This window comes from Panthera uncia (assembly GCF_023721935.1).
Source record: "Panthera uncia isolate 11264 chromosome A3 unlocalized genomic scaffold, Puncia_PCG_1.0 HiC_scaffold_12, whole genome shotgun sequence".
NCBI lineage: Eukaryota > Metazoa > Chordata > Mammalia > Carnivora > Felidae > Panthera > Panthera uncia.
In genome coordinates this window covers 9,749,792-9,764,369 of record NW_026057579.1, presented here as the reverse complement: position 1 = coordinate 9,764,369, position 14,578 = coordinate 9,749,792, and positions in this window count along the sequence as shown.

Below are 14,578 nucleotides of genomic sequence, written 5' to 3'. Positions count from 1 at the left end.
AGCTTCCTTGATGGCACTGCCTGGCTGCCTGGTTTCCTCCCAGAGCTGCATTTCTATCAGGATTAACTCTTCATCTCCACTTTGCTGCTTTACTCCTCCACCTTTCTTTGCCACCCAGCAGCCTTAGTGCTGCTTGTAGGGTGCTCAGGACTGCGGGGGTTTCTAGGACGCAGGATTTTCTGTTTTCAAACCAAGATAGTCCCAGGCCAACTGGGATGAAGTGGTCACCCCATTGCCAGTGACCTAATAGCAGGACAGCTGAAGGAGTTCATCACTTCTGCACTCTGCTCAGTAGAATATTGGAGGACAGAATAAAAATATGCTTGGGATTTCCATGTAAGGCAATCACTCATGTGAATTTAAGAGTCATGCTGCAATGTAGACAAAGTCTCTAGCTCATCCAGCCAAGATAATTACATGCAAAGCTGGAAGAGGTTGAGCTGTTTAACCTAGAAAACACACAGCTGTGAACAATTTTCTCATTCAAGAAGCTCTGGTCTTCTAGCTGCAAAGCCTGGTTTCCCCTTCCCTTCATCAGAGGACCCTCTAGAAGGTAGGTCTGCAAAACCAATGCAGGATAGGAGATTCTCCCGGAGGGAGAGGTACAGGGAGTAAAGCCCTTGGACGCTGTCTTTATTACCCACAAACGCCCTCTCTCCTTACCCAAAACACCCCCCATCTCTCACCTTTGTGGGATCTCAAGGTCCTTTGGATTCTAGAATCAGCCATTTCAATACAAGGCTTATTTTTCACTTTGAAACGTGAAAACTTGAAACCCAGGGAATATTATTTTACACAATGTCAAACTGAATCTGTTCATTGCAAGATACCACACCACTGGATTTTGGTATGCAGCCATCCAGTTGAAATACAAATGAACATGAACCTTCTATCTAAAATACGTCTTGGGGTGCATGGGTGGCTCAGTTGGTTGAGCCTCTGACTCCTGATTTTGGCTCAAGTCATGATCCCAGAGTCGTGGGATCCAGCCCTGCATTGGGCTCTGCGCTGAGTGTGCAGCCTGCTTGAGATTCTCTCTCTCTCTCTCTCTCTCTCTCTCTCTCTCTCTCTCTCCTTCTGACCCTTGCCCCCACTCACTCTCTAATACATACATACATACATACATACATACATATGTAAATACATAAAGAAAACACTTCTTCATGAGATTTTCCATGCACCAAATAATTGAAAGCCCAAACCACTGGTCAGGTTGTAAAATCATGAAATTCTCTCAATTCTGAGAAGTAGTTTAAAATTAAACCGAAAAAAATGCCTTACAGTCTCTTAGGAACAGACGCTAGCTGTGGTTTGTCACCCAATATTGAAAAAGCTATGGAGAAAATGATGACCTTGTGTAAGGTGTGTGCACTCTTCCTTAGAATTCTTCCCTCTGAAGGGAAGGTCAGAGGGCCGATCTTGCTGCCCCACGTGGTCCCCACGTGGTCCCCTTGTGGCTGGGAAGTACCCATTCACCACCAACTTTACTTCCAAATACTAGTTTACCATAGCATACTTAATTGTATTTTCTGAAAGAAGTACCTCAATGTTGTATTTTGGCACAAGATAACTATAAACATACAAAAGAAAAGGGTCCCGAGTCATTTGGCCATTTATAGACACAGTACTTGGTGTGTGTGTGTGGGGGGGGGGGACTTGAAATTCTGTGTCTCATAAATTAAAAAAGTCTTCTGTAAGAGCTCTTGTTGAATTATAGCTGACAACAGCATGAACAGCCTAGTCACGCCACAGAATTCTTTCCAGATCCAGCTTCATAATTCACCCTCTCCCATGAGGTCTTTATTATTACATTTAGAAGACTCTTCTTAATAAGGGTCACTTATGGGATCCTAACTGGGGATGCAAGAGGGAGGAAGTTTAATAGCTTTTCCAGGAGTCATGACATTGTAGAAAACAAATGCTGGATTTTAAGACTAAAAACTTAGCACTGAGTGCAGTTTCCACCAGACACTAGATGTGCTGCACTGGGAAAGCTGCTTGCCCTCTCCGAGCTTTAGTTTTCTCATCTGTCAACTGTTCAATGGGTTCAGTAATTTGCAATCCTTTTTATTATTTTCTAAAATCCCCTTTAGGTATTGTGAGAGACGGATGGATGGATGGATGGATGGACAGACAGATAGGCAGATGATGGGTGGGTGGGTATGTTATGGGCTGAACTATGTCTCCTTAAAATCCATTTGTTGATGTCTTAACCCCCAGGAGCTCAGAATGTAGTTTTGTTTGGGTCTTTAACAAGGTAATTAAGATACAAGGAAGTCATATGGGTAAGTCCTAATCTAATAGGACTAGTGTCCTTATAAGAAAAAGAAATTATAAGAAAAGCCGCCTGGGTGACTCAGTCGGTTAAACATCCGACTTTGGCTCAGGTCATGATCTCACAGTTCATGGGTTCGAGCCCTATGTCGGGCTCCGTGCTGACAGTGCAGAACTTGGAGCCTGCTTCAGATTCTTTGTCTCCTCTCTCTCTCTGCCCCTCCCCCACTCGTGCTCTGTTTCTCTCTCTCAAAAATAAATAAATATTTTAAAACAAAAGAAAAGGAAAGGAAATTAGGACACACACACACACACACACCAAAGATGGCCATGTCTAAGCCAAGGACCAAAAAAAAAAAAAAAAAAAAAAAAAAAAATCAACCCCATTGATATCTTGATCTCAGACTTCTGGCTTCCAGAACTGTGAGAAAATAAATTTCTATTGTTTAAGCCACTCAGTCTATGGTACTTTGTTATGGTCAACCTAGAAAACTAGCATAGGTATATGGATGGATGGATGGATGGATGGGTGGGTGGATGGGTGGGTAGGTGGATAGAGAGATAGATAGATAGATAGATAGATAATGTGGACCAGAAAGACCTGTTGTTACTAAGATTGTGGAGTTCAAAGTTAGCAAACCAAATAAGGAGCACCCCTTGTAATGCTATTCTGGCAGAGTCAACAGTTTCTGTGTAGATGTGCTCTGTATTACAAAGATTTTGGTTGCACTTTTCAAAATATAAGACAATACCTGAGAACCCCACATCCCCACTTTTCCAAGCCACCAACTCTTTCTACAAGCTCCTAAGAAAACTATGAAACTAGGAGACTCCAGAATGATGTAAACTCCTCATTGCCAACTGGACCTTGGGCCTGAGCCTTAGCTGATCTTGGCTGATCTGCTGATCTGGGCTGGACATGAAAACAGAAAGGACTTCTCTTGCCCAGAAGCCTTGAGCAACCCAGACCAAAAGCAGTACAGTGGTCAACTTGGCCCCTTCCCTAAGGCTCACACTTTCACCTGGTGGCCTAAGGTCTAACAGCTTGAAAGAGTCAGGAAGAACGAGCCCAAAAAACAAGAGGAATAAAAGCTTTCCTCCCTGGGGCTGAGAGCAGCTGGCCTGAGTCATCCTTCCCTGTGCCCTACCCTGTTATTGCTTGGCCTTCCCAGAACAGGAAGCTCCCACATGCAATGTAGCCCCAAGCCCTTCATACCCCTCCAGAGGCCTGGGTAGCAAGATTCTAAATGTGAGGGAAAGGATTCAAGAAAGAAAAGCCAGGCTCAATGGCATAAATAAGTAAATGCCTTTAAACTCCCCTAAACTCCCCCAGTAATATCCTCCCCCTTGATACTGATCACACTCCTTTTCTCCAACCATAGAGCTGTGGAGGTGGGGTAGAAAACCCAGAGAGTGACCTGATAAAAACACTTTGTGAATGCAAATAAGAGGTCATTACCAAGAGGTTTCATTACCAAGATGTCTGTGTTTTTCATTAACAAATATTCAGTGCATCTCGATGCAAGGCACTGTTCTAGGTGCTCATCCCACTGGAGCTTACATTCCGGCCCTGGTACAGAGGGTAAGAATAAAGTGTGGCACCTCAGAGCCTGGCAATAATTAACTATATTACCTCTCTTCTGGATTCCAGCTGTCCCTTATGTGAATCATTCTTTTTGTGTTGTCTGAGGTTGGCATCCTCTGTACATCTAGTCCCCTTTGGAGCCCTCCGGAAACAAGGCCCTGCTTCACACACTGCTGGGCTGTCAATAGCTCCCAGCCCAACACCTACTCACATGCAAGTTGGTTAAATGTTTGTGGAAGGAAGGAAGGAAGGAAGGGAGGGAGGAAGGAAGGAAGGGAGGGAGGAAGGAAGGAAAATGGGGAGGGAGGAGGGAAACTTCTTACGGCTTGCTTCGGGAGACTTCTTACTTACTCAAGGAAGAATTAACTTTTAATGATCGGTTATACCTTTTGAAGTCTCCACATCACAACTGCCATCTGTTCATACTGTGGACCAACCCAACTGAAATGAACTTACGTTTTAATGTGACATTTTGCAGAGCAAAGAATAAATCAGCAAGGGGCTCTCAGAAATAGACCATACCATTATATCACCAAGAGTGATCATTTCAGCAGTCTCTGACACTGCATGCCCTTAATATATGAGGCAGTCATTGGAGGGGCTTTCCCAAATGCTATTGTCATAAACAATCAGATTAATATAGGGGATTTTTCTTGCATTTGTTTGGAAACACTTCATCCTGATGTAGAACATTCAAGCCTCACCGCTTACAAATAAACTCCAGCTTTTCCTCTCAGTTGTCCCTTAGCCTTCCATCTCACCCCATCTGAAGCAACAAGCATGCTTAATTTTGCTTTGTTGCCCTCCTAATATAGAAAGCAGTTCAGGTCAAGAAACTGAGAGAATGTGAGTGCTGACTCTATATGTTTTTGGTTATTTGTGGTTTCCTGTGTACTTTCTCTAGTGTAGACTTTCCCCCCTTCATTTCCTTACCCCTCAGGCCCTTAGGATTGTACCAGTTTATTTTTCTAACCTTAAGGGAATGGATTCTTAACTTATTCACAGCCATGAGAGGCCTACCAGATTTCAACAACCACAGAATTCCATCAGGAGTCAAGATTTCCCAATCACGAGGCTGAGGGGCCTTCCTGGGGCCATTGGGCTCAACACTGCCTCCTCACAGGGCCCATGGGCCACCCAAGATGGCTAGCTGGCTGTGTCATCCTTTTTCTCTCCCAGCCAACCATCTTTGAAAGAAAGAAAAAGGAAAGGTCTCTTTGAACGTACCCATTTCTTTCCCAAATAATTGTGTTTAATGAATCCCTTATTAGGCCAAATCCAATGCACTGAAATATGGGCGGAGCATGGCATTCTGCACAAAAGGGGTTTGAAAACAGCCAGTAGCTAGTGTGAGGAAAGCACATGTGAAAAGACCTGGTGAGGAGTTTCCCATCGGTGGCCAGAAATCCACCACTGCCTCGCTGTTTGCATATTTGGGCTGAGCTATGCCTCACATTGTTCATGTAAAGAAAAAGCAGCTGTTCTCCCTGAGTGCCCCTTCCCTGCTCCAAATGGCTGCGATCAACAGCCCCAAGACCCTAATTGCCACAGCCTATTAGAAATAATGAGACTTACATGGCAGAAGCCAAGGGTAAAAGCGACATCTCACAACACGAAAGGTTAATATCAACATATACTGCCAGTGAGTGCAAAGGGCACGTCAATTGGTGGCTCATTACCGCGGGTTGACCCATGGGGAAAGTGTCATTCCGAGGAGAGGCTCTCTCAGGATGTGGCAGCAAAAGTTACAAAAGATAAGGACTTGCCTGTGGAACACGCTGAACTAATGAGAGCTGGAAACTGTTTGAAACATCCCGATGACCTCACAGATGGGGGATGCTGATTAAGGTGGCTACATGAGGCTCCTTTCTTGTCTGACAGCCCATTGAGAAGCTTTGGTGAGATGTGACTAACCGGCCGTGAAGGTGTCTCCATCTTCCCTGACATGGTCCATGCTTTGGGCAAAACAAACATGAAAAATAAGTCTAAACCGACATGCATGTTTGAGTTTCGTTTTCAGGGACATATTTTGGGAAAAGAGCCCTGGTCGGGCTGTTAGCTATGATTCCTTTATGGCAAAGGGGGTTTGTGACTACTTGCGTGACTAATCGCATGACTGCGCTGGGGGTGAGCCAACGGCAAATTTAGGTCTTGAACACTTGACAAAACAACTCTACTGTTCTGGGGGTGAAATTCTATGGAGCTTCATGTGTAATTAAAAGAAAGTTTCACAAGAGTCTATACCTCGGTCATTCAATGCTGATATGTGGCACAAAGAACGGACTTTGCCACATCAAAATACATCCATGAAACAATAGGGAAATGAAACCAGATTTTTGTTTGCTTTGCCAGACATTTTCTGAGACAGAGACGTTCGAAGAAGAAACCCTGGAGCTCTCTTGACCTTCATTTAGAGCCTGAGACTCTGAAAAGAGATCACCATTACTGATGTTCTGCCCCTCTCTCATTCTACGGATAAGGATGAGAGTGGATCTCATACTGCTTTTCTTAATGCCTTCTCTAGAAAAGCTGTAAGTAATGCCTGCCCATTTACCACTTCACTTAAAATTGCAAGAATCATTCATGTCTTGCAAAAAAATAGTCAGATCTCAGAAAAAGAGCTTATCACTATATTCAATAAGGTCATACAAGGGTTTTTATAATGCAATTTAGGAAACTTTTATTGAAGCATTTCTAACTGGTTGTACTAGTTACAGATTGCTTTATAACAAATTATCACAAAACATAGTGACTTCACAATTAATTTTTTTAAGTTTATTTATTTTTTTGTGGGGGGAGGGGCAGAGAGAGAGGGAGAGAGAGAATCCCAAGCGGGCTCCATGCTGTCGGCACAGAGCTTGATGAGGGGTTCAATCTCATGAACCATGGAATCATGGCCTGAACTGAAATCAAGAGCTGGACGCTTAACCAACTGAGCCACCCAGGTGCCCCAACAATGAACTTTTATTATCTGACATAGTTTCTGTGGACAATCTCATAGGGTTGCAGTAAGATGTTGACCAGAGCTGTGATACTGTGTGAAGGCTTGTCTGGGGCTGGAAGATTTGCCTCCAAGCTAGCTCACTCACATGTCTGGCAAATTAGTGCTGATTGTATTCAGGAGGCCTCAGTTCCTGCCACATCCTCTCTATACAGCTACTTGAGTATCCTTACAACATGGCCACTAGCTTCTCCAAAAGTGATAATTCAAGAGAGAGAAAGATGGAAGCCACAACTTCTTTACTGATCTAGCCTCAGAAATCATGCACCATCATATCCATAATATCTTAGTGATTACACAACTCAGCCAATATTTAATGCAGGAAGGGACTACCATGGGTGTGAATATGAGGAGGCAAGAATCTTTGGGAGCCATCTGGAGACTGAATGCCACACCACTTTCTAAAATACTAAAAACATACGGTTAAAAAAATGTAAGGAATGTGACTGTTGATCCAGTCAATCAGAATTCTTCAAAGGAGACAAAACCAAAAACCAAAAAGTCCATGGTAAAATTTCTGAGAAAATATACTCCATTCAACTAAAAAGATTTTTCTACTCATGTATATCTATACTTTGTGCCTTTAAGGCCAAAGTGAAGAGATGAATTAAGAAATTATACAAAGGGGCACCTGGGTGGCTCAGTTGGGCGTCCAACTCTTGATTTTGGCTCAGGTCACGATCTCACAGTTCATGAAACTGAGCCCCGCCTTGGGCTCTGCACTGACAGTGTGGAGCCTGCTTGGGATTCTCTCTCTCCCTCTCTCTCTCTCTCTTCCATTACTCTCTCTCTCTCTCAAAATAAATAAACATTTTTCCAAAAAAGAGATTATATAAGAGAAGTTAATCTTCATAGATTTCTTTTTTAAAAAGTTTTTTTGGAACAATTCTTTTGGCCTCAAGAGCAGGATTTTTTACCTAAAGCATCTAGAAAATTTCACAGTCTCCCTTTTGAAGTACATATCCATGGAGTGGTTTACAATCATTCACCAATGTGCCAAGCACAGAGAATTCAAGAGGAACAAGATGGAGAAAATCAAAATTGGCTAATCCATTTTAGGGAGAGACACCCTCTTTGGGGGAATGGACTTGATAAACCTACTGAGGAGTCCCTTTGAGTATGGATGTGACCAAGGTTTATACATGTTCTATATATATTAGAACTAAACTGGTTTATAAAATTTATCAATATTTCATCTCATAAAAGAAATTCTAATTTACTTGAACCACTTTAATGAATTAACTCTTCTTGTTTCTCTATAGAATATTATAGACTTGTTCACCTACTTCAGTATGATCACAAAATTAGATATTCCACGCTTTAATTCATATCAAATTCCTATTTTCTGAAAAAGAATTACAACTTTCTTAAACCTCTTTTCTTTCTGACTCCCACCCTAACTTCTCTGACCTAAATAAATGGAGAGATGTAGCATGTTCAGAGATTAGAAAACTCTGTATTATTAAAATGGTAACATTGCCCAAATTTCCTCCAAGATTCAACACAATCCCCATCAAAATTCCTATAGGAATTTTTGTAGAACTTGATAAGCTAATTCTAAGACTTACATGGAACTTCAAAGAATCTAGAATAGCCAGAACAATTTAAACAACGTACCAAGTTTAAGAACCTAGTCTACTTGATTTTAATACTTACGATAAAATTGTGGTGATTCACACTGTTGGGTATTGTTTAGGGATAGATATATAGATTAATGGAAAAGAATAGAGTCAGAAATAGACAAAGTGATTTTTGAAAACTATGCCAAGGCAATTCACTGGGGAGATGGAAGTCTTTCCAATAAATGTTCAGTGAACTAAGTATCCATATTTTAAAAATGTCAATCCATACTGACTATAATACACAAAAATCAACTCAAAATGAAACCTGTAGCCTAATGTGAAACCTGAAACTATGAAACTTCCAGAAAACACAAGAAAAATATCTTAGCCCTCAGGCCAGCAAAGATTTCTTAAATATGACACTAAAAGCATTACCTGTAAAAGATGAAATGTTGACAATTAAACTTTATCAAAATCTAAAACTTTTGCTCTTTGATCAGACACCAGTAAGAAAATAAAAAACAAATAAAATACTGGTAGAAAACATTCACAACACATTCACATCTGCTAAAGAACTTCCATCCAAAAAATATAGAGAACTCTTAGACTTCAAAATGATATGAACAGACTCTTCACCAAAGAAGAGATATAAATGGTCAATAAATACATGAAGAGATGTCCAACATCATTAAAACTCATTGTGGCAAATGTATAATAATGCAAATTACAACCATAATAAGGCACCACTCCACACACATTGGCTCAGATTAAAAACACTGAGCACATTAAGTCTTTGCAATTATGTGGAGAAATTCTTACACACTGGTGACAGGCATATAAAATGGCACAATCACTGCCAAAACAATTTGGCAGTTTCTTAAAAGTTAAATATACACCTACCATGCAATGCCCAATCATTTCACTCCTATGTATTTAACCAATGAAGCAAAAAATGTATGTCCACACAAATACTGTACATGAATTTTCTGTTTTTGTTGTTAATTTTTTTTAATGTTTATTTATTTTTGTAGGAGAAAGAGACAGAGTGTGAGCAGGGGAGGGGCAGAGAGAGACGGAGACACAGAATCTGAAGCAGGCTCCAGGCTCTGAGCTGTCAGCACAGAGCCTGACGCAGGGCTTGAACTCACGAGCTGTGAGATCATGACCTGAGCTGGAGTCAGACGCTTAAATGACTGAGGCACCCAGGCGCCCCTATACATGAAAATCCTTAGCAGCTTTATTTGTAATAGCAAAAAATTAGAAACAATCCAACTGTCCAACAGGTAAATGGATTAATAAATTGTAGTATATCCATACAAGGGAATACTATTCATCAAGTAAACAGACGATTCATTGATATACACGACATGACTGAATCTCAAAATCATTGGACTAAATGAAAAAAACCAGGCCAAAAAAAAAAAAAAAAAAAAAAAGGCAGACAGATGGGCTCAGGTTTCAATTTCATCTGGCTATGCAACATTGAGCTGTGACTCAGTCTACTTGCTTTAGTTTTCCCACCTGCTAAATAGGAATAATAATACCGATAATGATTCATAATAATAATAATAATAATAATTGCTACCACTTATTGAGTACTTAATATATTTCAAGGTCTTTACTTGCAATATCCCCTTGAATCCTCACAACTCCGTGATATTTGAGATAATGCATGTTTAGTTATTACCACATGACTCAACAAATTATAGTTATCATTTTACTTTCTTACTGGTTTCTTGTTAATATTAAATAAATATATGTTGAGACCCAACTATGTTCAGGCCCTAAGGAGAGATACAAAGATAATAAGATTGCATCCCTACCCTCCAAAAACTAACAATCTACGACTGAAATAAAAACATATACACAGGTAACTGTAACATGAGTAGCATTAAAAGAAGCAAATATTGGGGTGTCTAGGTGGCTCAGTCGGTTAAGCATCCAACCCTTGGTTTCAGCTCAGGTCATCATCTCACCATTCATGAGATCAAGTCCCACACTGGGCTTTGTGCTGACAGCATGAAGCCTGCTTGGGATTCTCTCTCTCCCTCTCTCTCTGCTCCTTCCCTACTCGCATGCACATGTGTGCGCTATCTCAAAATAAATAAATAAACTTAAAAAAAAAAAGAAACAAATATGGTGCTGTGAGAGAGGATCATGGGAATTCCCATAGAGGGACTAGTGCTTAAGCTGTATGGCGGCACCACACCAGCAAAAGCTGCTAAAGCCCCAACTCCTTGCCTACTATTCAGGCCTTCCAAGATCTGACCTCATTGCTCCCATTTATTTTCACACAACTTGTGCTCCACTGATACTGTGCTATTTGCTGTTCTTCCCACCCTCCTGCTTTCTCTCTTCATGCTATTATGTCCAGAGTTTCTTTGTGCCTCAGCTACCAGGCTTTCCACTCCCACCTGGTGAATGTTCAACAAGCAGGAGATGAGGGTCTATGTTAGTAGCTGATAGGAGGTTACCGGAGATAAACATACGTGTGTCATTCATTAAAACAGTCCTGGATAATGATAAAGGGAACGGAGTGTGAAAGCTAAGGAAAGAATCTTGGGGAATGCTTACCCGTAGGTGTTGGAAGAAGAAAAATAGAGAAAGAACAAAGAAGTAGGAAAGGGTCAAGAAATGCATGCACATGAGCCAAAGCAGAACAATGCTTCAAAGAGGAGACGAGCAGCTAATAGCAACAGCAAATGCACCGCAGTGGTTAAGAGCATGGACTTTGGAGCCAGAGCTTCTGGGTTCGAATCTCCATTTCCTCATCTGCCAAATGGGGCTACAAATGGACACTACCACATTAGGTTAGTTCATCTGAACAGTGCTAGCACCTGCTTATATAGACAGCCCCAAGAAGATGAGAAGTGTGAGGAAGACTGATGGATTCAGTAGTTAGGACTTGAACTGGAGCCAATTTTGGAGAGCACTGGGGGAAGGGGGCAGAAGTTTGGTAAGAAAATAAATACTAAGAGAGTGAACCAATGATGAACAACCAGTATCCCTAAGACCACAGGTGAACCTTTCTAACATGACAAAAGGGTCTGGTCACCTTCAACCTCTCCAGTTCCTAGTACTCCCTTGTATTCCAGATATGAGAGTGAGGCTATAGGTCAGCCAGGGTCCCCATTAGACAGGGACCTCCAAGCAAGTGGCCCAGGAAGAAACAGTGGTTTTCTCAGTTGGCTGAGGAGTCTGAATGCAGCCATACTTATCTTCTAGAAATAATGCCAGGGTATAGTTTCTGTTTCTCAGATTAAGAAGCTTCCCCATTAGAAACCCATCCCAGGAAGGAGAGAAGAGGAGAAATCCTAGACAATTGTTCATAAAGACTGACTTAACGGTTCTCTCCAAAGCTTCTTTTCCAATGGTGCCCTTGATGGGCAGCCCCCATGGCGACACTAAGTTTAGCTGTATTAACATATTGACGTATTGCTGTAAGTATTGATGTAACTAAGTATTGCTCTTGTCCTAACTTTCCTGCTATTTCCAAGGGACATCTCAACCACTTACATCACGTCCTTCAAAAATACATCTTTGAATGAGATACACTGAATTTCTCTGTGCTTCTATGTTTTCTGTGAGCAATCAAAAATGTCTTTTTTATGGCACTGAATTCTTTAGAATTTATCAGATTCATTGAAATCCCTACATCATTCAGGGGGCTTTTGTTTCAATGCTGATAGTGACAGAAAAAATATGTGAAAATTAGAATGAGTATCTTCATCCTGTATGCTCACAGAGGGATCCAAAGAAGCCAAAAACACATACTGAATAATAGATATTTGCCTTCTATGAAAGGTACTGTTGTATCTTTAGATATCTTGCTGTTGCAAGAGTTAGGGTAAGCAGGTTATCCCCGTGACTTTGGACAAGTTAAGTTCATCAGGGTTTCAAGTAAGAATAAGACTGGACCACAGAGAACTAAAGTAGAAGCCAGAAGAGATGATGTTATGAAGAAATTGCAACTCTGAACACGGAGCATAAATTCCTATATTTTTTCCAGAAAGTGTCAGGGCCACAAATCATAAAACTTATTTTAAAATATCCTTTAACCTAAAAATCTCCCTCCTAAGAATTTATTTTAAGGAAGAAGTTCAAGAGAGGCCAAACAGAAAGCTATATATGGTAAGATAATTTTGTAGTGCTATTTCTAATAGGAAAAAAAAAAGTGAGAGTAACAAACAGACAATGGACAAAGTTTTGTAAAATAGGATGTTAACAGAACAAGTATTAGTGACTTTTCAAATGGTAATTATGAAGTCTACAAACACACAGGGAAATATTTTCCATATTTTAAAATATGATAAGGAAAAAAAAAACCAGGACATAAAAATGTGCATACACTGATTACTAATCCATAAAAGAGTATATGAATGTCGGCAAGAAGTGGAAAGTAATATGTAAAAATGAAAAGTTATGTTAAGATGAGATTATGAATAGATTTTCTTCTTTTCTCAAAGATGTGTCGACTTCTGCTTCCAGGAAGATAGAATACGTGTAATTTTCCGTTCTTCCCACGAGCTACAACTAAAAATCCTGCACATTGTATATAAAGCAAACATAAGAAAACTCTGAAAGGAGGAGAGAAGAAGGCAGGCCAGCTAGGGATGTTAAGAGCCACGGAACAACATGACGTGAGTTCCATGGGCTTTCTCTTCTCCATACACCCCAGACTTGGAACCGAAGAAGCCGGCAGCCCAGAAACAGCAACAGGCGCAGACAAAAACAAAACAAAAAAACAACCAAAGACTGCTGTCTTAAGCCAAAGGGCTAAGAAAGGGTGGCCTAGAAAGCCAGAAAAGCTTTAGACAATTTAGATAATTATCACGCTACTCCAGCCGAACACCACAGAAAGAACTGTGGGCCCACCCTCACCCACACGTGCAAAGGCTGAATGAGAGCTGGGTTATCCACTCTTGCCAGGTTGTATCGAGGCTCCCCAAACTCCTGACAGGGTGGTATTAGAGAAGACCAGTACTTTAGGAAACCAGTACTTTCATTCCTACTGGCCAATAGTATACATCCCCTTCCCCCACAACCATTGTGGGAAGCCTGGTTTTCCACTCCCACCTGGCAATAACATGGCCCCACCATCTACCCCACAGGGTAGTGTCAGAGTCAGGTGGACAGTCAGGACCTTATTTATCCCCCAGGGGTAATGGGGGGGGGGGCGCACCCTTACTGTAGCATCACTAAAGACTACCTTTAGTGAAAGGGAGAGCTGGAGCTCCCTCTCCTGCCCAGCAGCCATGAGGAGCCACCCTGGCAAGTGTCAATGAAGGCTAAGTGGGGACTTCTACCTCCATTGGAAGTAACAAAGCAGTACTCTCCCCTACCTTCCTCTGCCAGAGTGATGTCAGAAAAAGCCAGCTACAACGGATCATTTCAATAAAATCCAGGGTCTCATAATTAGGAAATGTCCACGTCTGGGGGCACCTGTGTGGCTCAGTCGGTTAAGCATCCGACTTCAGCTCAGGTCATGATCTCATGGTTCATGAATTCGAGTCCCGAATCAGGCTCTGAGCTGCCAGTGCAGAGCCTGCTTGGATTCTCACTTCTGTCCTAGCTCTCTGCCCCTCCCCACTCGTGTGTTTTCTCTCTCTCTCTCTCTCTCTCTCTCTCTCTCTCTCTCTCAAAAATAAATAAATAAGCTTTAAAAAAAAGTCCACATTTTAATTATAATCACCCATACTACCAAGTACCAGGAATGTCTCTGACTAGATGAAAAAAAACCATCAAGGATGCCACCATGATGAGAAAACTATTAAAATTATTGGACAAAGATTTAAAAGCAGCCATATGTAATGCCCAGAGCAGCCACGGAAAAGCTATACAAGAGATACACTTTCAAACACTATAGATAAATCACTACAGAATTCTTTAAAATGTTTGAGTAACCCATAGGAGGGCAGAAAAATGAAAAACAGAACAAACAGAAAACAGAAAATAAAATGGCAGACTTAAGCCCTAATATATCAATAATTATGTGAAATGTACAAGGTCCAACTCTACCAATGAAAAGACAGAGACTAGCAGAGGAGATTTCCAAGCATGATCCAACTATGTTCTGTAAACAAGAAACTCATTTCAAACATTACATTGGCAAGGTGAAAGTAAGCCACATATGAGATGTCACTAAATACCTATCAG